Genomic DNA, 23,349 nt, shown 5'->3' on the forward strand with positions numbered 1-23,349 from the left:
TTCCCCCATTTCCCCTCTCCATATTCTGGTGCCCCACTGAGGAGCACATTGATTGCTCCTAAGTGGTTTTTTGTGTTGGAAGCAATGGCAGCTAGAAGCTAGGGACCGATTTTTACAGGAGAAGAGAGCCTTGACAAGTGGATGTCAGATTTCGAGCTGTACATGCTATCGTTGCGTATGCCGAACGAGAATAGCAAAATGCAGACTTTTCCTTTGGTGATGCGTGGTAGAGCTAAAGCATGGTACGATGCATTGGAAGGTGAGCCGAAGCAAACATGGCCGGCTCTACGGGCAAGGTTTCTTCACGAATTTCCCAAGGAGACTTCCCCATTCGAGATGGATGCAAAGTTGAAGGCACTTAAGCAAGATGTAAGTGAAGAGTTCAATTTGTTTTTGGGTCATTTTGAAGAGTGTTGGGCTGAGTTAGTGGCAGCCATGGAGCTGGCTAATGGAGACTATTTTAAGCTAGACAAATTCATGGCCTGCGTGCATCCCAAGGTGAGAGAGAAAGTTGATTTCGAGAGCCCAGAGAATTACGATGGTGTGGTGGCCATTGCACGATCGAAGAGCAGAAAGATAAAGAAGAAGATAGAGCAGGGTGTGTCAGGCTACGAGACGATAGCCCATGTTCAACCATAGAGTCCGAGAGAAGCTGCACACAAAGATAATCATGGAAATTGAGATGTAGCTGTTGTGCCGCAAAATTGGGTGCGCATAGTGCAAGATTTGTCCTAGAAAATGCAGGAGTTGCGGCTCAGTGTGATGGATAGAGGACAGCCAAGAGGAGCAAGGGGCAGGGCACGACCACTGCCTGGTAGGTGTTATAATTGTGGAGAAGAAGGGCACTATCCACCTGATTGTCCTCAACCACAGAGGGAACGAGGAGGTATGTACCCACTTTTTGGTATAGGTCGAGGTCAAGGGCAGTACAATGGTCCAAGAGAGAAAGCGGTAGAGAATCCTCTGCAGCCAGCTCCGCAAAACGGAAGTGAAGTTCCAAGAGTAAACATCATAGGGGTGGATAAAAAGGATGTCGAAGTTTTAGCCAATAAGAGAGCAAGAGATGAGAGGGAGACAAAGACAGAGCGGGAAACTAGAGCTTGCATGGGCAAAGAGAAGGTATACGAAGGCAGAGAGCAGCCTGAGCCTAGCAAAAGAAGGAGGCGATGCAAGATCAAGCAAGAGGATTTCCAGCTAGGACATGGCTGTCACGTGTACAATCTGGTGAGTGATGTTCAAAATCAAAAGGCAAATATTACGTTTGGTCATTTGTTAGGTTCAAATCCAAAGTTAAGAAGGCAGTGGTCCACAAGTGTTAGCACCAGGCTACCAAGAGCTAAGGGAAATGTGCAAGCAGTGCAAAACATGGCCTTGAGGGTAGGTAGCCCCACTGATGTTCTTCCATTGGTGGATGCAATTATAGAGAAGAGGATGCAGGTACATGCCTACATAGACGGTGGAGCACAGGTTTGTGTCATGACGGAAGCAGCCGTGAAAGAGATGGGAGTCAAGGCAGTAGTCAGGCCAAATGTGCGCATGAGGATGGCCAACCATATCAAAGCCAGGGTGTGGCGGAGGATGTGAAGGTCAAGGTGATGGGCATAGAGTGCCTGATAGACTTTTTTGTGATGAAGGCAGGGGATAATGATTATCCAATCATTTTGGGTAGGCCATGGCTTTTGGCGATAGGAGCAAAGAAGGATTGGGAGAGCAAAGTGTTCACTTTTCCTAACAAAGAGAAAGGCAGACAAATTGTGCTTGATTTGAGGACCAAGGAGAGCAGTTCTCGTCCTATGGCAGTTAAAGATGAGGGTGACAGGAGGAGCTATGAGTACGAGACCAAGAAGGGCTATGATGAAGGCTACACTAGCACAGAGGGAAGAGGAGAGCGAGGATGGCATGCTGAAGATAGATGCAGACTTATTCGGGGTCAACATAGACGAATCTCCACCTAAAGAAGAAGGTATGTAGTCTCAAGCTCATCTTTTAAGCATAGAGGAGGTTTCCAGTATGATAAGTGAAGACCTTACCAAAGGGGAAAAGGAGGGCTATGTTCAACTGTGTGAGTCCTATCCAAATCTGTTTGCGATGGAGTACAAGCATTTGCGAGGTGCAAAAGGGGTGGACCACAAGATTTTTCTTAAGGAGGGGCATAAGCCTAAAGCACAGAAGCTGAGAAGACTAGGAGAAATCCAAAAGGAGTCCCTTTGGCAGGAGATCAATAAGCTACTGGATGCAGGCATCATATATCTTGTGAAAGAGTCAGAGTGGGTCTCTCCAGTGGTCATAACCCCTAAAAATAATGGGAAATGGACAGTGTGTGTCGACTACAAGCCATTGAATGCCGCAACCAAGAGGAATCACTACCCCTTGCGATTCCAAGACGAAATCCTAAACTAGGTGGCTGGGCATGAGAGATACTCTATTATGGATGGCTTTCCGGGGTACTTTCAAATAGGGATTTCCCTTGAAGACCAGCTGAAGACCACATTCATATCTCCATGGGGTTGCTTCGCTTACCACAGGATGCCATTGTTACCATATACATGTGGTAGTGATGTGTGTGAACACACTAGGACCGCCGGGGCATTTTTTCCCTCTTTAGGAGGTTTTTTCCCCCGTGCATTGTATATACGCCCATCACTCTAGGGCTATCTATCTTTCCATTGCACACTAAGGAATACACTCTCTATTGTGTGCCTTGAGCTTCCTTCGTCTTCTCCAAGCTGTGTGTGTTTCTCTTCAACCCTAATTCCAACAATTGGTATCAGAGCAGGTCACGTCCTCTCGGGCTTAGTCGCCAGCTGCTCCAGCACACGCCTGCTCACTTTCTCCGATTTCAGTGAGCTTTGGCAAGCGTTCGCAGGTCGACAAATATTTTGGGTGAGCTCGAAGAGCTCGGTCTGCTCAGAATTTTGATTTGGGCTCATTTCGGCCTCCGTTTCCACTACGTGCAGTACTGCACAGGTTATTTCGTCATTTTGTGTAGATTTTCTGTCAGTGCCGTTTTCTGCATAACAGGTGCCTTATAGTCTTCTACGGTTTGTGCTATATAGCACAGGTTGTTCCCGCTCCATTTCTCCTATTTTCGGGCAGTTTTCACATCAGGTGCAGCATTTACCATGGCTGACAACAACAACACAGATGTGTTCAAGATGTTTGCTGCTGAGGACAGGTTGGATGGGGACAACTACCCTATGTGGGCTTATATGATGCAACACGTTCTTGTGTCAAAAGGTGTCTGGAACATTGTGCAGGGCATTGATGTACGTCCTGGTTCTGAAGATGTAGGCGATATTGAGGATGTTGCAGGTCTTGCTGCAAGGATTGCAGCTGTTAGAGTTGTTTTGCCTACAGTAGAACAAGCTCGTTGGGATGTTAAGGATGCGCAGGCTCATGCATTGATTGCGTTGTCTGTGAAGCGCACCATTATTCCTCACATCCGTTCAGCAAAATCTGCAAAACAGGCTTGGGATATTCTAGCAGGTCTTTATGCAAGCCGCAATGAGGCTAAAATTGCTTTGCTGCGTAAAGAGCTAGAGTCGAAGATTATGCATGAGGAAGATGATATGGACACTTTCCTTGCTAGTGTCAAGGATATCAATGAGCAACTCATTTCTGCAGGTGAAGTCATTTCTGACAGTTCCCTTGTGCAGACTATTCTTGATGCCTTACTAGATTCCTACCAGACTTTTGCTAGTACTTGGAGACTGATGACCCAAGGAAATCCTGAAGTTGTCAAGTTTGATGCATTATGCACATTGCTGTTGCAAGAGTCACTTTCTAGAAAAAACAGGACTAGGCAGCGTGCAATTGAACAGGCTTTTATTGCTTCTCAAAGAAAGGGTGGTAACAGTAATGCAGCCACTTCTTATGGTTCTGCTGCGAGTGGCAAAAATTCTGTTCCTAATGCTTCTGCTGTCAGCACTTCGTCTGGCAATTCTGGTGATAAGGGCAAAAAGAAGATGCGTTGCCATTATTGTAAAGCCAATGATCACTTGATCAAGTCGTGTCCTAAGTTGAAGGCCAAAGAGGCTAAGAAGAAAGAGGGTGGTTCCACTGCAAATGCTGGTTCCACTACAAATGCAGCCATTGTTGAGTCTTCTGTGAAAGGAGATTGTGATGCTGATGTTGATGCAGAATGGGCTTTTAGCGGATGTTGATGCAGAATGGGCTTTTAGCGCAGAGTGCACTTACAATCCTGCTGTCCATGATGCATGCTTGTCAGTTGCTGCAGATTCACATGTGTGGTATTTCGACAGTGGTGCTACAAAGCACATTACCTCACATCGTGAATTGTTTACCTCTCTCGAGTCTGTCCCTCATGGGAATTCAGTCACTTGTGCCAACAATGCCTCTTATCCAGTTCAGGGAGTTGGAAAGATTGTGCTCACTGCTGCTAATGGCAGTTCCTTCACACTTGTTGATGCACTTTATGTACCTGGGATCAAGAAGAATCTCTTGTCTGTATCCGCACTTGCTAGACTTGGACTTGTAGTCAAATTTGTGGATGACAGATGTACAGTTCATGATCTCAGTTTTGGTGATGAAATTGTTGCATCTGGGCTTTTGTGCCGTGGGCTGTATAAGCTCACTTTGTATGACAAGTGTGGACAAAATTTTGCAAATGCTGTTGCAGATTCAAGGGCTATTTCAGATGCAAAACTTTGGCATGCACGTTTTGGTCATCTGAATTTTGCCAGTTTGCTGCGTTTGCAGAAATCTGATATGGTTCCTTCTTTGCCGCCTCTTGAAGCACCTATCAAACATGTTTGTGAAGGCTGTATTCTGGGTAAAATGCAGCGTTCTAAGTTTCCAAAGGATGGTTCAGTTAGGGCCACATGCAGGTTGCAGCTTGTGCATAGTGACGTTTGTGGGCCCATGCAAACTCCGTCCTTGGGCAATTACCTGTACTTCGTGACTTTCATTGATGATTACTCCAGGCATGCGTGGGTATTTCCGCTTAAAGCGAAGTCTGAAGTTTTTATGTGCTTCAAACAATTTTTGGCTATGGCTGAAAATGTCTCAAAATGTATTATGGGCACCCTCCGTTCCGATCGAGGGGGGGAGTATATGTCTCATGAATTTAATGCATTTCTGGCTAGTCGTGGGATAAAACACCAATGTACAGTGCCTTATACACCTCAGCAAAATGGTGTTGCTGAGAGGAAAAACAGGTCACTAACGGAAATGGCACGATGTATGGTCAAAAGTCAAGCTTTGCCGCATTCTTTTTGGCTTGAGGCCATCATGTGTGCCACTTATGTACTTAACAGGTGTCCTACGAAAGCTTTGCAGTCTATTACTCCATATGAAGCATGGCATGATAGAAAACCTTCTATTGAGCACATGCGTGTTTTTGGCTGTTTGGCATATGCTTTGGTGCCACAAGTGCAGCGCAGAAAATTGGATGATAAGGCTGTCAAATGTATTTTTGTTGGTTATAGTGCTGAAAGCAAAGGTTACAGGTTGTATCATCCGCAAACAAAACGTATTTTGGTTTCACGGGATGTAGTGTTTGTGGAAGATTCTGTTCAACCCTTGCTGTCATGTACTAGAGACAGTAATGTAAGCTCACAGGACATTTATGACACTTTGTTGCCTCTTTTCAGTGGTGGAAATACGAATGTAAGTTCCAATGAGGCAAATGTACAGCCTATGGGGGTTTCTGAAAATGTTTTAGAACAGCCTATTACTGATGCAGATGTACATGATGTACTTGATGAGGAAAGGGCTGAAAATGAGCAGGCTAGAGGTATGCCAAAATGGCTGGTGCACACTTTGCGTGACAGTAAATTGGATGCACCTTTATCTAGTCGTACTCGTCCAGGCTCTCGCCATGCATCTTATGCATCAGATTGTTATGCTTTGGCTGTGTCTAGTTTACATGATGTTGAGGAGCCTCTGTCTTTTGATGAAGCACAGAATTCAGAAAATTGGATTGCTGCCATGAAATCAGAATATGATGCACTTATAGAGAATGACACATGGACTTTATGTGATTTGCCTCCTGGCAAAAAGGCCATTGGTACGAAGTGGGTTTACAAGTTGAAACGCAAGCCGGATGGTGAGATCGATCGCCATAAGGCTCGACTTGTTGCAAAGGGTTATGCACAACAAAAAGGCATAGATTATGAAGAGACTTTTGCTCCCACTTGTCGTATGACTACTGTGCGTTTTCTATGTGCATTGGCAGCTCATTTTGGTTGGGATGTACATCAATCAGACATTGTTACTGCTTTCTTGAATGGTGACATATTTGAGGAAGTTTATGTAACGCAGCCTCGCGGTTTTGTCATAAAAGGACAAGAGGACAAAGTGTGCAAATGTAAGAAGGCTTTGTATGGGTTGAAGCAATCTCCTCGTGCTTGGTATGAGAAAGCTGACACTCATTTGGTTAAACGAGGCTTTCGTAACAGTCCAACAGAAAGCACATTGTATGTAAAGCGTGAGGATGATGTATTTCTCATTGTGGTTCTTTATGTTGATGATTTGCTGATCACTGGACCAAATGAGAGACATATTGCTGAATTTAAGGCTGATTTGAATGCTACTTTCAAGATGAAAGATTTGGGGCTGTTGCATCATTACTTGGGTATACAGTTTAAGCAGTGTGATGGTGGTATTGCCTTGTGTCAGAAAAGTTACATAGAGACATTGCTATGTAAGTTTGGACTTGAGGATTGCAAACCTATTGCCACTCCCATGGAAACAGGTTTGAAGTTGAGTCTACATGATGCTGGCGATCCTGCTGATGTCACTCTTTACCAAACTGCTGTTGGCTGCCTCATTTATGTATGCAACACGAGGCCAGATATTCAGTTTGCAGTCTCGCAGGTCAGCAAATTTATGCATAGCCCAGGGTCTAAGCATTGGCAGGCTGTCAAGAGGATTTTCCGCTACCTTAGTGGCACTTTACATCTTGGCTTGTTTTATCCCAAGGGGGGATCATTGCCGCCAGACTTACATGCTTTTTCGGACTCAGATTGGGCTGGTTGTTTTGACACGTGAGTGTCCACAAGTGGTTTTTGTTTCATGCTTGGCAGTTCATGTATATCATGGTTGAGCAAGAAGCAACCTACTGTGGCCACTTCGAGTTGTGAGGCTGAGTAGAGGGCAGTCTTCACAGCTACGGTTGAGTGTGTATGGCTCAGACGCCTTATGGCTGACTTGGGTGTTGGACAGGACACTGCCAACACTATCTACACTGACAGTCAGAGCGCATTGGCAGTTGCGAGGAACCCAGTTTTTCATGCTCGCACAAAGCACATTGAGGTGCATTACCACTATGTCAGGGAGAGGCTCTCAACAGGAGAGATCAGCTTGGCTTATGTGCCAACACAGGACAACCTTGCAGATCTTTTCACAAAGGCATTATCTCGTGAGAAGCTTGAAGCTTTCCGCAAAGCTTTGGGCTTACTCCCCTTTGTGGACTGATCCTGTCCTCAGGGCATGGCACTTCCCTTTACTCATGTGCCAGCTCTCGTTCACCGCATCACTCCAGGGGGGATTTGTTACCATATACATGTGGTAGTGATGTGTGTGAACACACTAGGACCGCCGGGGCATTTTTTCCCTCTTTAGGAGGTTTTTTCCCCCGTGCATTGTATATACGCCCATCACTCTAGGGCTATCTATCTTTCCATTGCACACTAAGGAATACACTCTCTATTGTGTGCCTTGAGCTTCCTTCGTCTTCTCCAAGCTGTGTGTGTTTCTCTTCAACCCTAATTCCAACAGCCATTTGGATTAGCAAATGCCTATGCCATGTTCCAAAGTTGGATGAAGAGGGTATTTAGTCCATTCTTGGTCCGTTTTATTAAGGTCTTCATGGATGATATTGGCTGCTACAGTTCAAGATTAGAGCACCTATCGAAGCTCCAATTATGCTTTCAAAGGCTTGATGAAGAAGGAGGTCAGCTGAATCCCAAAAAGTGCAAGCTAGCACAACCTCGAGCGCAGCTGTTGGGTCATGTGGTGTCGCAAAACGGTATAGAGGCAGATCCCGAGAAGGAGAAGGTGTTGGTGTTGATGGAGCCTCCATCAAATGCTCAAGGTTTGGCTTCATTTGTTCATAAGCTGAAGTATTTATCACGTTTCTTTTGGATGCTGTCACAATATGTGCATCCTCTTCAAAAGAGGGCTCAACAAGTGCATGGTTATAAGTGGGATGAGGAAGCTCAAGAGGATTTTGATAGGGTTAAAGAGATTTTGTGTCAGTTGCCAGCGGTGTGTCCTCCCAATCGAGAGGACGACTTCTATGTATCTATGACGGTGGGCGCAGTTGCTATTGGACTCGGGGGGTGCACTATGTAATCATGTTAATGTATAAAGTGAGTTCGAAAGGAGGGGTTTTGAAATGCAAAAAAGTTAGGCAATTTAAGAGAGATACATTAAAATAAGAGGGGTTTTATATTCAATTTTGGAAAAAAATCCTAAAATAAGGGGTCATTTTATTCATTTAGACATGTTAAAAGAGGGGTTTTTTTAATATCCTTTGAATGCACGTTATATAGCAGGGTACTAAACGATGAGCCCCCCGAGCTATTGGAGCAGTTCTATTGCAAAAGGTAGGGAGAAGCTACAAGCCGATATACTTCGAGAGCAGGGTGATTAGCCGAGAAGAGGCTACCTACACCGAGGCGGAGCAGTGGGTGATGGCTCTGGTCTTTGCTTGCAGGAAGTTCAAAGTCCATTTGATTGTGTGTAAGTTTTTTGTGTTGACGGCTAATAATCTATTGCCAGAGGTAGTGCTACATTTGAAGCCAGGAAGGAGGATTATGAAGTGGGTATTGGAGCTACAAGAGTTCGAGTTCGAGTTCAAGGTAGATCACACGAGTTGGTCCCACTTGGCAGACATTCTAGTCAGCAAGGCCATCGATTTGCCGGCCTATCCAAGAGTGGTACGAGATGAAGCTAAGGAGGAACCCGACTTGGAGAATGCTTTTACTATGTGGTTCGACGGAGCATATTGAAGGGTAGTGCAGAAGGCGGGAGGAGGTGTGGTGATACACGACCCACAAGGCAAAACTATATTCTCGAAGGCATATGATCTAGAGGATGTCCACACCAATAATGAGGCAGAGTATCTCACTCTACATTTGGGTTTGAAGCAGTGCATAGAGTTCAGCATTTCAAGGTTGGTGGTGAAGGGAGATGCGTTTCTAGTCATCAAGAAACTGCTAGGCCAATGGCAGGTAAAGCACAATTCTTTGAAGCATTGGTTATTTTCCATCAAGAAGATGTTGAAGTCTTTTGAAGAAGTCCAATTCAAGCATGTGAGGAGAGAGAAGAATCAAGAGGCGGATCAAATAGCTAGTAGAAAAGTACAGATACATGTTGCAGGTCTATATGTGGCCCCAGCCACTTATGCAGGTAGAGAGACTCTTAAGGAGATTGAATGCTTTTTGAGTACAGGGAAATGTTCAGAGGGTTTGTCCAAGCTACAAAAGAGAAGAGAGGTGCAAAAGGCCCGCAAGTTTACACTGGTAGGTGAAGATGTCATGAACTATGGGCGTGACGGAGTGCTTGGAAGGGTGTTGTACAAAGAAGAGATAGGGATGGTGTTGGAATAATGCCATGCAGAGAGTAGACACCAAGGAAAAGATCAGGTTCTATTTCGAGTGCTTAGAGCAGGCTTTTGGTGGCCTTCCATTGTAAAAGACGTGCATTACAGGTGCAAGACCTGACACGAGTGTTAGACTATAGGTGAAAGACAACTGGTAGCGGAGTCACACGGCACCATCATCGCACAAAGTGCCTTTGAGAAGTGGGGTCTGGATGCTATAGGCCCTCTCCCAAAGTCTACTAGTGGTAAGAAGTACGTGGTGGTAGCCATTGACTACCTTACAAGGTGGGCGAGGCCAAAGCTGTGAAAGAGTAAATGCTAATGTGGTGGCTCAGTTTGTGTTTGATAATATATGTTGCCATTTTGGTGTTCCATGGGTGTTAGCTTCTGATAGGGTTCAAGGGTTTAGAAGCAAGCTCATGAGCACATTAGTGAATAAGTTAAAGATTCAGCATAGTTTTTCCTCACCCTATCATCCCCAATGCAATGGTCTAGTCGAGAGTGCAAATGGTCAAATTGTCAAGATGTTAACAAAGTATGTGTACAAGCAGAAAGTTGAGTGGGAAGAAAATCTAGAGAAGTGTCTGTGGGCGTCTAGGACGTCCTATAAAGTGGCTACAAACTTTACTACATTCACGCTTGTCTATGGTAAGGAGGCTGTGTTGCCAGTGCATGCATAGCTAGGTGCTTTAAAGGGTATGTGGCATGTCAATGCCACCCAACAAGGAGTTCTACAGGATCGGATAGCCAGCTTGGAGGCTTTGCAGATGGATAGACAGGCAGCGGCAGACTACTATGTGAAGCACAGGGAGAAGCGGGTTGCCAAATTCAATCAGAACCTGCCGGACAAGAAGATAGAGGAAGGAGACCTGGTGATGAAGTACGAGAGCTACCTGGATTTCACATTCCAGAAGAAGTTCAAGAAGAAGTGGACGAATCCGTATAAAGTGCGGAAGGCCTTTCCGAATGGGACGTATCAACTGATAAGAGCAAATGGCAAGCTTCTTGGGAGCAGGGTAAATGGTGTGCGGCTCAACTTGTATTTCGAGAGGAATTTAGTGCCTGAAGTGCAGCAAATCATAGTCAAGGGGGGTGGGCAACCCACCTAAAGCATGCGGTGTGTGAAAGAAAGAAGATGAAGCTTTGTACATAGCATGTACATACAGTTATGGTTTTGTGAGTTCTTTCAATCATCACATTAGGAAAAATTTGGACTCACAAAGGGGCCTTATAAGAAGTTTGACTTCCTCTCTCATTTCCAAAATGGGCGTGCAGTAAAATTTTTGCAAATCAACTCTAAACTTGGTGGAGATTTGCTTCAAACTCTTTCTATTGATATATAGCACGCCATGCGATTCTTCATATTTTGAAAGATTCTATTTTTTATTCTCTTGTGATGTGATAACTCCGTCTAGAATCTAGAGAATCAAAATAGAATCTTTTAAAATATGAGGAATCTCGTGGCATGTTATATATCAATAGAAATAGTTTTAAGAGTAGATTCTAACTGCCAAATCTCCGCCAAGTTTAGAGTTGATTTGCAAAAAATTTACCGCACGCCCGTTTTGGACATGAGAGAGGAAGTCAAACTTCTTATAAGGCCCCTTTGTGAGTCCAAATTTTCCCTAATGGTTTGGTGTGCCAGTTTTAAAGTTTTGTACATATGCTTTTGGTTGAACATAAATGTTCGACAAGGGAGTTGGGCAATGATGGTGCATCTAAAGTTGGTCGAAGCTAGCATGTGGTCTATGCTTGTTAGTGCAACAATTCCTACTGTGGTTCATACATGCATCACAAAAGCATGACAATGTTCTTGTGGAAATGGAAGTTGCATCCAGCCGGTTGTGAGTGCGTAAAGCATGCAAGGTGCGAGACTTCTCAACCGTGGCACAATTCCATTTAAACTCCCTATTTAAATCACCTACTTTGATCTCCTAAAACACACAGGCACATCCCTTTATTTGAATGGATATGATGTTGCTGCCCCTTTTGATTGGTTGGTTTGGAAATAGGCAACCACATCTGTAGCACACTTTAAAGTGGCCCCATTAGGCTTCATTTGTTCACGTGTCAATGTTCTTTTAACAACTATGCATGCACCATCATGCTCTCCCTTGCCATGTCCTGATCCAAAGAAGAACCATTTCATCTCCATTCCTGTCAGTCCAACATACCTTGCAACAAAATAGAAAGGCCTAGAAGCCTTAAACAGTGGGGCAGCACCATCTGACCAGACTGAGTGACATTTTAGAGTGACACCTTCTCTCTGTAGCCAGACACAATGCAGCATAAAACAATGTTGCACAAACAATGTGTCATGCACTTTGTCATCTGATATGAAGAATTGGATTGTCTTGACTACTTCCCCTTCCCTACGGTACTATGTTATGTGCACAAAAATGTAAACTTGACTAGAGTGCCAATGCATGGATTGAATCTCATTTTTCTCCTTGAATGCATAGTTTTTTGCAAAGTCTACAACCGACACAACCACATTGTCAAGAAATCTAAGAATGCAATCCTTGAACTGTTGTGCTTTCCATCAAGAGATATAGTTACGTTCCATAAAAACCTTCAACTTGGTCTGTAAGAGTTGAAGAAACTCCCAGCACTGCATTTCTTTAGTCACTAGGTCTTTTCTCTGTTTTTAATCTTCATGCTTACCTGTTGCCTCCACATATGCAAACAATTTTACCAAGATATTATTACCTGGGCTTTGTTTCTCTAAGCAGCATGTTTCCAGTTTATTCACACCACATTTCTTACATTCACCCATCAAAACTCTCACTGTTGTGTAATTAGCATCTATTTGCTTCAGGCATAGAACTGAATTCCACAGATATGTGACACCTTTGAAAGTTTTATAGAAAGCCATGCAGCCCAGCTAGTTTCATCACCTCTGACGAAAATGCTACATGTACATCTGCATTGGGCTCCATGCAGCCTGAATGATTGAGATCGCATATGGTTAAATGTGTCCTTTAAAAATGACATATGCACATGATACTGGCAGTAGCATGTGTATCTATATTTCCACCACCATACAAAAGATGGCTTCAGCATCTGAACCATTCTCATACCTATTTTGCAACCTGGATGCTTTTCTTTGAATCTGTAGAAGAGCTCAACCTGCAATTATGAGAGTTAGAAGGTGGTTATTACATTAGTTATGCTTATTAGTAAACAGGCCATGCACGAAATCATACTATATGTAACCAGCACTTACATTATGCTAGCACTTAGAGTATGATAACTAGCACTTAGAGTATGCTAACTAGCATTGAAAGTATGCTAAGTAACACATTCAATAGGGTAATTGGTACATTCAGTATGCTAAGTAGCACATTCAGTTAGCTAATTTGTACATTCAGTGTGCTAATTAGCGCATTCAGTATGCTAATTAGCACAAACAATGCTAACTAGCACAATTTTGCTAGCTAGCACCTAGAGTATGCTCACTAGCACAAAGTATGATAATTAGCACTCATAGTATGCTAGTAAGCACATACAGAGGCTAATTAGCATTACAGTATGCTAAGATGCACTTACTTTATGCTAACTATCACCTTGAGTACAAAGGGGACTTAAGCTTAGAATATGCTAAATAGCACTTACAGTATGCTAAGATGCACTTACATTATACTAGTAAGCACTTATCAATTGCTAGCTAGCATTATAGTATGCTAAGATGCACTTACACTATGCTAACCAGAACCTTGAGTACAAAGGGGACTTAAACTTAGAATATGCTAATTTGCACTTATAATATGCGAATCAGCACCTACCATATGCTAGCTAACACTAACCATATGATAGCTAGCATTTATAATGTGCCTCCAGGTATGGCTTGTATACTAGTTAGCATTGCTAATATGATAAATAGCACACTCAGTAAGGTGATCAACATATTTAATATTTGAACTAGCATATACAATATAGCATGTTCTAGCTAGAATAAACCATAAACAACCACAATGTAAATAACAACCAGTATGCTAACTATAAAGTTTCACATTCTTTTTAATGTATTGGAATAATGATGTTTTGGTTAGATCAATTACCTGAGGTTCATCAAGGAGGTGTACATGGTGCTTTATGTAATTTTTTCTCCCCATCCTCTTTTGACAAACATCTTTTCTATTGGGGGATACATGTGTTTCCTCCCTCAAAAATGTGTAAACTAGCTCTTTCAATTCATCTATGTTTGTGTTATGATGAGCATCTTCTTGACATGCCGCCAATGAAAAAATTACACCGTCAGCATTCGGTGTCACCCGCAGGTTAGCCTTGTACATGGATCAACGTGGAATTTTAAGGAGTCTTGACACTTTTGACATATGCATGTTCTCCTTTGAATTCAACATCATGGACAATGTTGTATGCTTCAAATAAAACTCCTCATTATAGCTTGACTACTTCACAAGCACCAAGGTGTTACAAACACTACACATGATCGCACTTTGAATAGTAGACTCTTCTGGACACATTGCTTGCACGTCAGGATGATGAGATACTAGACTCCAAATTTCTTGCTTGTATTCTGTACTAATTCCTTGAGTCCTCCTCTTGAACAATGGCATAATCTCATATGAAACTTTATTTTTCTTTTCCTCCTCAAAGGCAAGCTCTCAAACCTGAACCTCCTTATCTTCTCTCATTGTTTCCTCTTTCTTTGTTTCTCATAATCCCTAATGACAGTAGAAGTTGGGTCCTCCAAGTTCGGACTCATGGTTTGTAAAGGATCCCTTCTGCTACCTTCATCTGATTTTGTTGAATGCACAAGTAAACCTAGCAGATCAGATTGCAAGGTATTGTTAGCCATAACTATATGAGATGGGGAAGAAGTGGGCTACACGGAGAGAATGCAAGGCAAAGGGAGAGGGTGAGACTGTTTGAGAGAGAGATAAAAAAAGAGAGCTTGGATTACATAGAGCATGCAGAACGTCGGGAGAGCAAGAGGGAGACACACACACACACACACACACACACACACACACGTAGAGAGAGGTAGAGAGAGAGAGGTCATCCACTACATCATGACTTTGGGATCTTAAAAAGATGCCACCTTTGAATTTGGTGCCAAACAAATTTAACATTAATCTTGGCTCTCGAATGTATGATAGCAAGCACTACTAGCTAGCATTGTCTGGGACAACATTTTTTGTGCACATTAACAGGCTTCTACCCTACCACATGTAGGGTGATATCATTTAATGAGCGGAAATAAGCGAGCGAGGGATATAAGTGAGCGAGGAACATGGAAAGAATAAACCACATCGATCAAATTTTAAGGTTGTTAACTCCTACTAGTGACCCTTGTGTGAAAATTTTTGCTTATACATAGCCCCCATAGGAGAACATATGTTCCTTGAATCAGGTATCTCTACAAGTACGCAATACAAAAAATGGTTACATCATTTTCCTTGGCATCCATAGTAATGTATTAACATAGGTTTGTTTCTAATTGGCCAAAAATATAGAAGTTCTACATTCACACAATAGTCTATTATAGCCCTTGAAGGTTCGACGTGAAAATGGTTAGTGGTATTGTAGCCATATGAAACTTCTAGGACAAAGAGTGTCTCAATTTAACTTTCAACCAAGACCGACTTGAACTAGCCATTTTACAGATTGATAAAAATAAAATATAATTTGTAAGAATTTGGTCTTAAATGCTATATACATTGAAGGAGGCTTTCTCTTTATATTTTTCTCAAAGATAATTTATGCTTGGATATTGTCACTTTTCCTTCATCAACCCTTCATTGTTTATTAATCAAAGTAAGAGAGGAGTGCATGCAAATCATGAGTGATGTTATTGTGTGTATAAAATTTATTAATTTCACTAACTATATAAGATTTATATATGGACTCTAGATGCATTGTTAAGTTTCATTAAGTGTGCTGGAAGAACCCATGGATCAATTTGGGCATGGACTTTTTGTATTTCTTTGAATTATGCTATAAAATATTTCAGCCCTCTCCTTTTGGGTGGTATTGCCAAAAAAAGATTCGTTATTTTATGTGAGCCTTATTAAATAGCAAATTCCAAAAGCAAGTTGGTCAAAGTTTACCTGTCCAAGTGCTACATAGTTTATCTCTTTTGCTCTCAAAGCCAATTTTCAAAGTGAAGGTTTTTTTAATCAAGGTAGATAGAGTTTCAAAACACAAGGTGAGAAGAGTTAAGAAAAGGGAAACACCAAGAAAGTGTTGAAACAGTAAGACTGAGAGAGAGAGAGAGAGAGAGAGAGAGAGAGAGAGAGAGAGAGAGAGAGAGAGAGAGAGAGAGTAAAACATATAGTAATTAGGTATGATTTTTGACTACAAAACCATGCAAAACCCTCTAATATACATTGCAATGAATGGAGATCATGCAGAGGGATATACTAAGACCATGGTATATGAGAGGTTCCTTGAAAACATGCTTGTCCTTGAACGTGGCCCTTAGTTTTCACATTGATTTCTGATAGCCTTAATGGTAGATATGTAACAAGTTTCACGGCCACAATATGGAACCAATTGGGAAAGAAATAAACTAATGTAAAGAAGCCAATAAAAATCCAATTTATCCTTTGAAAGTGCCTTATCAAATATGCAAGCAACTCCTCTTGAAGATTACCCTCATGACACGTCTTTGATGACAATGCAAGGGCCTAGTTGTAGGGTCAATCAGGAGGAGGCACACATTGATAGATTTGTGACTTTCATTTAGTCACTTAATGTTATTCAAGCAATTACTATTTATAGCAGCAAGCAATCACAACCTATATCCGACCCATAGCCAAGGGCCTTGATTACAATGGCCTATAGTAAAAACAATTAATAAAAATAAGAGAAGCCCACCTAATTTGTAATGAGAGTACACTACCTGATAAGTTTTAGTAAACATATTGGTAATGTGGTGGAGGGTCCATGGACCACATTAACATCATAAAATCTAGTCCATATAAAAATGGCATCCTAATATAACTACTTCATGGTTGTATTTCTTTGAACAAAAAATTTGCTCCTATTGTTTTGAAGAGTAGAGAACTAAAATGAATTATGTGCCAACTCAATGTGTATTTGGACCCTACAGTGCTATGATTCTTGTTTTCTATTGTTGCTTGCTTTTTGCTGCTCGCCCCTCGCTCGACAAATGATAGCACCCCGACATGTATATGGTAACAATTTTTTTGAGATAAAGTGACTAAATTTGAAGACTTTTACACTAAATTACTAGAAAATTCTCTAAATTTTTAAGTTTTCTTGAGCGGGTGGGATTATACTAAACCACGATTGTTTTGAGCACGGTTTCACATGATTCTTGTGCACATTGTATCATGATGTACCTAGTGTCTTCATCATCTCATGCTGGACACTCCTTGTAGGGGGGTATAGATCCATTGACTCTTTATGGAATTAATGGGAGTTAGTTACACTAGGGATGTAACTATATGTACCAACATGCTTTACAAAAGATTGAGGGTAACCTTTGCCACCATGGGTGTGAGTCTAGTTACTTGCCACTATAATTAGGTCCATAGATTTGTCTCTTGTTTCCTAGAGAGGCTGGCACACCCTTGCCCTCTGAAACACTCACCATAATAATCCATACTAGTTTGAAGGGCTAAAACCAGTGCTTGCAAGACAGCGGGGACAAAAAAAAATTTAATGTAAAAAGGATCAAGAACAACATGCTAGTTTTTGAAACAACAACCTTAAGTTCTACGTATACTATGTTGATACAATATGTTGGATACTCAAAGTTAAAAATGAGTACACAAAATTCTTGAGCTGACTTCAAAGGAATCACTCATAAGTAAGTGCAATGCTCATGTTAGCTATTTGTGGGAAACCAAGAGGAGGAGGCTGCAAAGTCATTAAATGTGTGCACGATCTGTGCACGAGATTGACAAAGCCCATGATTCCCAAGAGGAATGTTCTTAGAGATCATTTGTGGAATGTCTCATGTTCCATGCCATTATCATCCAATTTACGATTTTCTTGAATTATTTTGTTGGATTTTTGATAGAACTTGTCATGTAATGGATGCAATAAATATGACTACACTGCCCCTTGTATAGTCTTCATGACCATATCTTGATCAAGATCAATAAGAAGAAATTTGGACTCTATTATTTTTGTTGTTGTTAAGTTTGTTAGTAACCTAAATTACATTTGTAAAATTTAAGTGTAAATTGCTTCTTGCTTTGGCTATTTTGTACTTAAAAAGCTATAATAGAGCAGTGTCCAATCTCTAAATGATACCTTTAAGGAATAAACCTTGGGATAATTCCCACCATTCCATTGTGCCATCAAAGAATTAACATATATTGATATTATTGTGCTGCTTGATTACATATAAAGGAGAGTTTCCTTGTGTTAGTACTTGATTCCTTCTTAGAGAGAAAGAGAAAGAAAGGTTGAGAGAGATATCTACAACCTGGTCTAACGGTAGTGTAGTGTCTTACAAGTTGGTGCATTTTAAGAGGATTGAGATTTGGAATATAGAAAGATAAAATGAATTAGAAGCTTTAATGAACGAGTTCTACCAAACATCGAGAAAACTTATCTGAGCAAGCTTAGTTCCGAGCAAAGTTCTTAAGTGAGTTGCTCAAGTATATGTATACTTATTTTCTAGAGAGAGATGAGAGAGAGAGAGAGAGATCTTTCTCTAAACCCAGACAATAAATGTCAGCGCCATTGCTCCCCAAAAGCATGGTTATACAAATCTAGTCATCATTATACACGTCACCATTGCTAGCAAAAATATATAATCGAGAAAATGTCAAGAAGGCCATAATTTGTTTGCAACAAACTTCAGTCTCTTTTGAGCTTGTTTCTGCTCAAGAGAAGGTGGTAAGGAGATCTTGCTAGCTAGATGAGGGAAAGGGTTGCATTGTATTGACAACGCATTGTTTTGCAAATGATAGGGACTTGCCAAACCAAGAGATACCATGTCCATCCACCAGGAAGAGTGCTAATAAGTGAGAGAAGATGCTTAGATTTCTCTCTCTCTCTCTCTCTCTCTCTCTCTCTTTCTCTCTTTATAAAAGAAAAAGAGAAACACTATCACTATCAATAGGGCAATAAGAAACTTGTTTTCAGCATATACAAAAGTCTTTACAACAAAACGTCAAGCCTGGAGAATCTCCAACAAAAAGCCTTTGCACTTTGAGGGACCAAAGATGACAATATCTACTTCAATCTTTCCCTTATCCTTCTTCAATTTCTCTTCACCTTGCGCATTCTCCCACTTCAGTCTTAGCCCTCATGAAAACCAAGCCAATGCATGAACACAACCAAACTACTTCGCAGGATTCTCTCTCTCTCTCTCTCTCTCTCTCTCTCTCTCTCTCTCTCTCTCTCTCTCTCTCTCTCTCTCTCTCTCTCTCTCTCTCTCTCTCTCTCTCCAAGAAAAAAAAATCTCTGAAAGAGTTCTTGCCTCTTAAAGTTTTCAGAGTTCTCTAGGCCAGTTCACGTGAAGGTAGGGTGGAAACCAATTGAGAACTTTTTTACTTTCCATGAGATGTTTTTTTTTTTAAAGGACGTAATTTGGTTGGCAACCAGTTGCGACCCTGCTCCTAGGCGCAATGGTGGAGCAGCAGGCTGGGAACCACCAACAATGACAAGCAAAGTGAAACTTGTGATATATTTTTTTACGCCCTCACAAAATTTAAATCACACAATTGCTTGCAGTTCTCACGGGAGCGTAACATGGTTGGTTGTCAGTTGCACACAAATGGACAACCATTGAAGCCAATGTTCAGGAAAAGTGTACCTCAACATAGAGTCGAGTCCCGCTAGAAATTTATAACTTTAGCAAAAGCAATCCTTAACACTAGAATGGTAACAAGAGACTTTTATGTCCTTGGACACTTTTGTGTCCTATTAAGTGACCATTTTGCTTGAATTATTTGAAGAGTATGGAAATGAATTTCTAGGTGCTATATATCCACAAATTTGCCTTATGAGCTGAAAAAAACTTGACATTTTTTTGGAGTATCGATTTCATCATTAATCTATCTCTTGCACAACATTTTTGAACCTAAACTGTGTGAAAAAACGGGTCCTATTTTTTATTTTATTTTTATTTTTTGCAACTATACCACTCTAAACTTCATGATTGTGAGGTTTAGATTGCTAGAGGATAAGCCTTCATAGTTCTCAACATGTTTTGATGCTTGTAGGGAGAGGTAAGTGTTAAAATTGAAAGTTATGACCAACTTACAAGAATTGCATAATCCTGTTTTAATTGGGCCAAAATTAGCCCTTTTATGATTTTTTTGGTAGCTTTCTTGATATCCAAATTCAATTTTGATTGTGTAAGTGTAATGTATAACATAAATCTAATCTTCCTTGAGTTTTGGGGGACCTAATACGCTATATAGCATAGTATATGATGATGGTTGAGTTTTTTGATTGCTGAAGAATACGAGACATTTTAGAGTAGCAATTATAACTTTCTCGATATTGCTAGTTTCTTAGGACAATGGTGTGTATTTTGTAGGTAGTGACCATATCTAATCATAAACTAAAACTTGGCTAGATATTGAGTAGTTTCTATGGGTTTCTAAAGGTCATAATGCTAAACCTAGTTTTTTCATGTTTGCTGTATTTAGCACTTTATCATTGCCCCCAAGGTTCCACTTAGTAAGATATCCATATCCTTTTGACATGCTCCATGTCTCCTTTTGCATCCAAAGGTCCAAAGGAAACTAAGAAAACATGTATATAGTATCTGTATTGAGCGTGACTATAGAAACTTTGATGATAGGTCCGCAGAATGGCAAAAATGCAACTTTTTTGTACCTATTTTTTTTGCCCAAAAAAATTTACTGAGGTAAAAGCAACAATATATTTTGATCACCAACCCATTGAAGTTAACGGGGCATTTTATCTCATGTCCTACAAAAATCTCCACTCTTATTTTTATGCAGTCAACCGTAAGAAATTGCTGTTTTGGAAAAAATGCAATGGTCCATCAACTTGGGAGGCTTGTAGTGACCAAGGGATGAGAAATCTTACAAGTTTCTCAATTTTTCCATATATATTAGTCCTTGCACTATAAGCTCATGAAAGGATTTTTCAAAATGAGTGGATCTACTATGGTTTTGGAATTTTTTTCCAAAACCCTGAAAGGACATTTTTATGTCCTGTTAGGTTACCATTCTAGTGTTAAAAAGCAATCCCGCTAGCTCGTAGCTGAAGACAAAAATGAGAAGAAAGGGAAAATATCTCCTAATTCTAGAATCAATGGCAACCATTTCCCTATATTGAAACACAAATGCCACGTAATACTACTAATGTAGACAAGAAAAGCTGCATTTGCAGCATTGCACAGATCTCGGCTTCATGTTCCCTTCATTGGCATTGGTTATATTTTTGCTTGCTTGCCATTGTACAGTCGGAACCAGTTTCGCAGTCAAATGAACCGGTTAGCATGGAGCTGACCAAAAAGGTCCATATGATTTTCACACGCAAGCTTCAAACCTAGTACTACCTGCTAGCGACCTCAATTCTCAACCACTACACCTGCATGCGATCTTTGAAAGGGTCACGACCGGCCATGCCGGTAACTTCCACCTACACACTAGCTAGCTAGCCCCGGAATTAATACAGAGTGAGACGCCCCCTTCATTGTGCTAATATATAGTTCAAGTGCAAGGCCACAATTTACTTAATTTTATTAATCTTGCTAAAATAAAATGAGACTCGGCTCTTAGCATTGAGCCGATTGAGAAATTAAAACAGCCGATTAAAGGGAGGGAAAGAAGGATAAAATACGCTTTTAAAATTCAAAAAAATAGAGTTAAATTGTAAAAGACGCATGTTGTTTTGAAAAAAATCCTCTTTGGATATGTTTGTGAAATATTTTCCCAAACCTCGACTTAAGCATGTGAACCTGCTCTTTCTCTATCTCTCAAAAAAAATTGTTTGAAAGAGCGCGCGCTTTCAGACAGTTTTTTTTGAGAGATAGATAGAGAGAGAGAGAGAGAGACTACTGCTCCCCTCTTCAGTGCTTCCAAAGCAGTTGGCGATGGTGTTGCGCGCTCTTCTCTGTCGCATTTCTCCATTCTCGCCCAGCCCTTGCGCCTCTGCAATATCTACTCCTCTTAACATGTCGACCAAGCAGAGAGAGAGAGAGAGAGAGAGAGAGAGAGAGAGAGAGAGAGAGAGAGAGAGAGAGAGAGAGAGAGAGAGAGAGAGAGAGAGAGAGAGAGAGAGAGAGAGAGAGAGAGAGAGAGAGAGATCATCATTGTCTGTCCTTGAATTTCGAGATAGGGCAGCCCAGATTGGCAAGCTTCTTCTTTCACAACAAGCAATTAGTATTTACACACAATTATAACGTAGGCCAGCAATGCACCTCGCCAGACCTCCGCTTCCACATGGTGCAGCTTGTGCTTGCCTTGTCTTTCAGGCCAACAACAAAGAACCTCATTCCTATCTGCATCGATGTGGAGGTCTAAGTCTCTCTCTCTCTCTCTCTCTCTCTCTCTCTCTCTCTCTCTCTCTCTCTCTCTCTCTCTCTCTCTCTCTCTCTCTCTCTCTCTCTCTCTCTCTCTCTCTCTCTCTCTCTCTCTCTCTCTCTCTCTCTCTCTCTCTCTCTCTCTCTCTCTCTCTCTCTCTCTCTCTCTCTCTCTCTCTCTCTCTCTCTCTCTCTCTCTCTCTCTCGTGGTGCAGTGTGTTAGGAGTAAGGAGGGGCGGCCTCCACAACGTTCATGTGTGTGCCTGCTTGTTCGTCGTCCATCTATGAGGCTCGTCATGGCCAACATGTGTCACGTAAGTCGGCGCACCATCCGTGCTTTGGAAGCCAACGATTGGATCTAACGCTACCGCCACAGGGACCCAGCACCTCTAGAAATCCCCTTCTCTCCACAACTGTGTCGTCAGAGTTTACTAATAAGGTATCTCCTCATTTTCGTGAGTTTCTTGCTAAGGAACTTGGGAAATACAACTCTCTTTTAGATGCCCATGGATGAATAGCAGAGGTTTGCGCAAAGGTGATGCATAATTATGTGTCAACATATTTTGGTGGGATTGACGTGAAGCCTATCGAAGACCTGAAAAGAGCTCTCATAGAGGAAGGTCTTCCTCATCAACAAGCCTTGCTTTGCTCAATTTGGTGGCTGCAAGTGAATCTTAGGAGGGATTGGGAACAATATTGCGCAACTCAATGATAAGTGTAGTGTAGTTTGGGTCTTTTGGAGTCTCGCAAAGCTTATGTACTTTCTTGTTTTTCATTTTGAGCCATGGAAACTTCCTTTTTTGAATGACATGAGATTGAACTTAGAGCCGGCTGAGAGAGAGAGAGAGAGAGAGAGAGAGAGAGAGAGAGAGAGAGAGAGAGAGAGAGAGAGAGAGAGAGAGAGAGAGAGAGAGAGAGAGAGAGAGAGAGAGAGAGAGAGAGAGAGAGAGAGAGAGAGAGAGGAGACCCTGCAAGGAGGAGCTTGGTATCAAAAAATGTAGAATGAGGAGGGAGAGAACGTGGATTTGTACATCCCCAGGAAGTGCTCGGCTTCAAATCGATTAATAAATGCTAAGCGACAATGCTCTTCAGAGTGCTCCCTCAGTCCTTGCAAGATAGCCTTGTCTACGGAGGTAGTGAGTACTTTTCGGCCTTGTCTAAACCTCTTCTCAAGACTCCTGCACTTCAGCTACAAAAAAGGATGATGTTGCCTTGCCCTTGCACTAGGTCTTATGTCACTTCTTCAAGCATTTTTGAAATTCTTCTCCATCTTGTGAGCTTGCAATAATCTTTCTAACAATCCTCCTTGTAGCTATGGCCTCATAAAAAT

General features: G+C 41.5%; 1 pseudogene; it reads left to right on the forward strand.

Annotated features, from left to right (window-relative positions):
* Window positions 1-888: 888 nt before the first annotated feature.
* Window positions 889-22,731, forward strand: LOC147425966 (uncharacterized; annotated as a pseudogene).
* The last annotated feature ends 618 nt before the right edge of the window (window positions 22,732-23,349 follow it).

Source organism: Adiantum capillus-veneris, chromosome 24 (genome assembly GCF_014529385.1).
Source record: "Adiantum capillus-veneris isolate H3 chromosome 24, ASM1452938v2, whole genome shotgun sequence".
Classification (NCBI taxonomy): Eukaryota; Viridiplantae; Streptophyta; class Polypodiopsida; order Polypodiales; family Pteridaceae; genus Adiantum; species Adiantum capillus-veneris.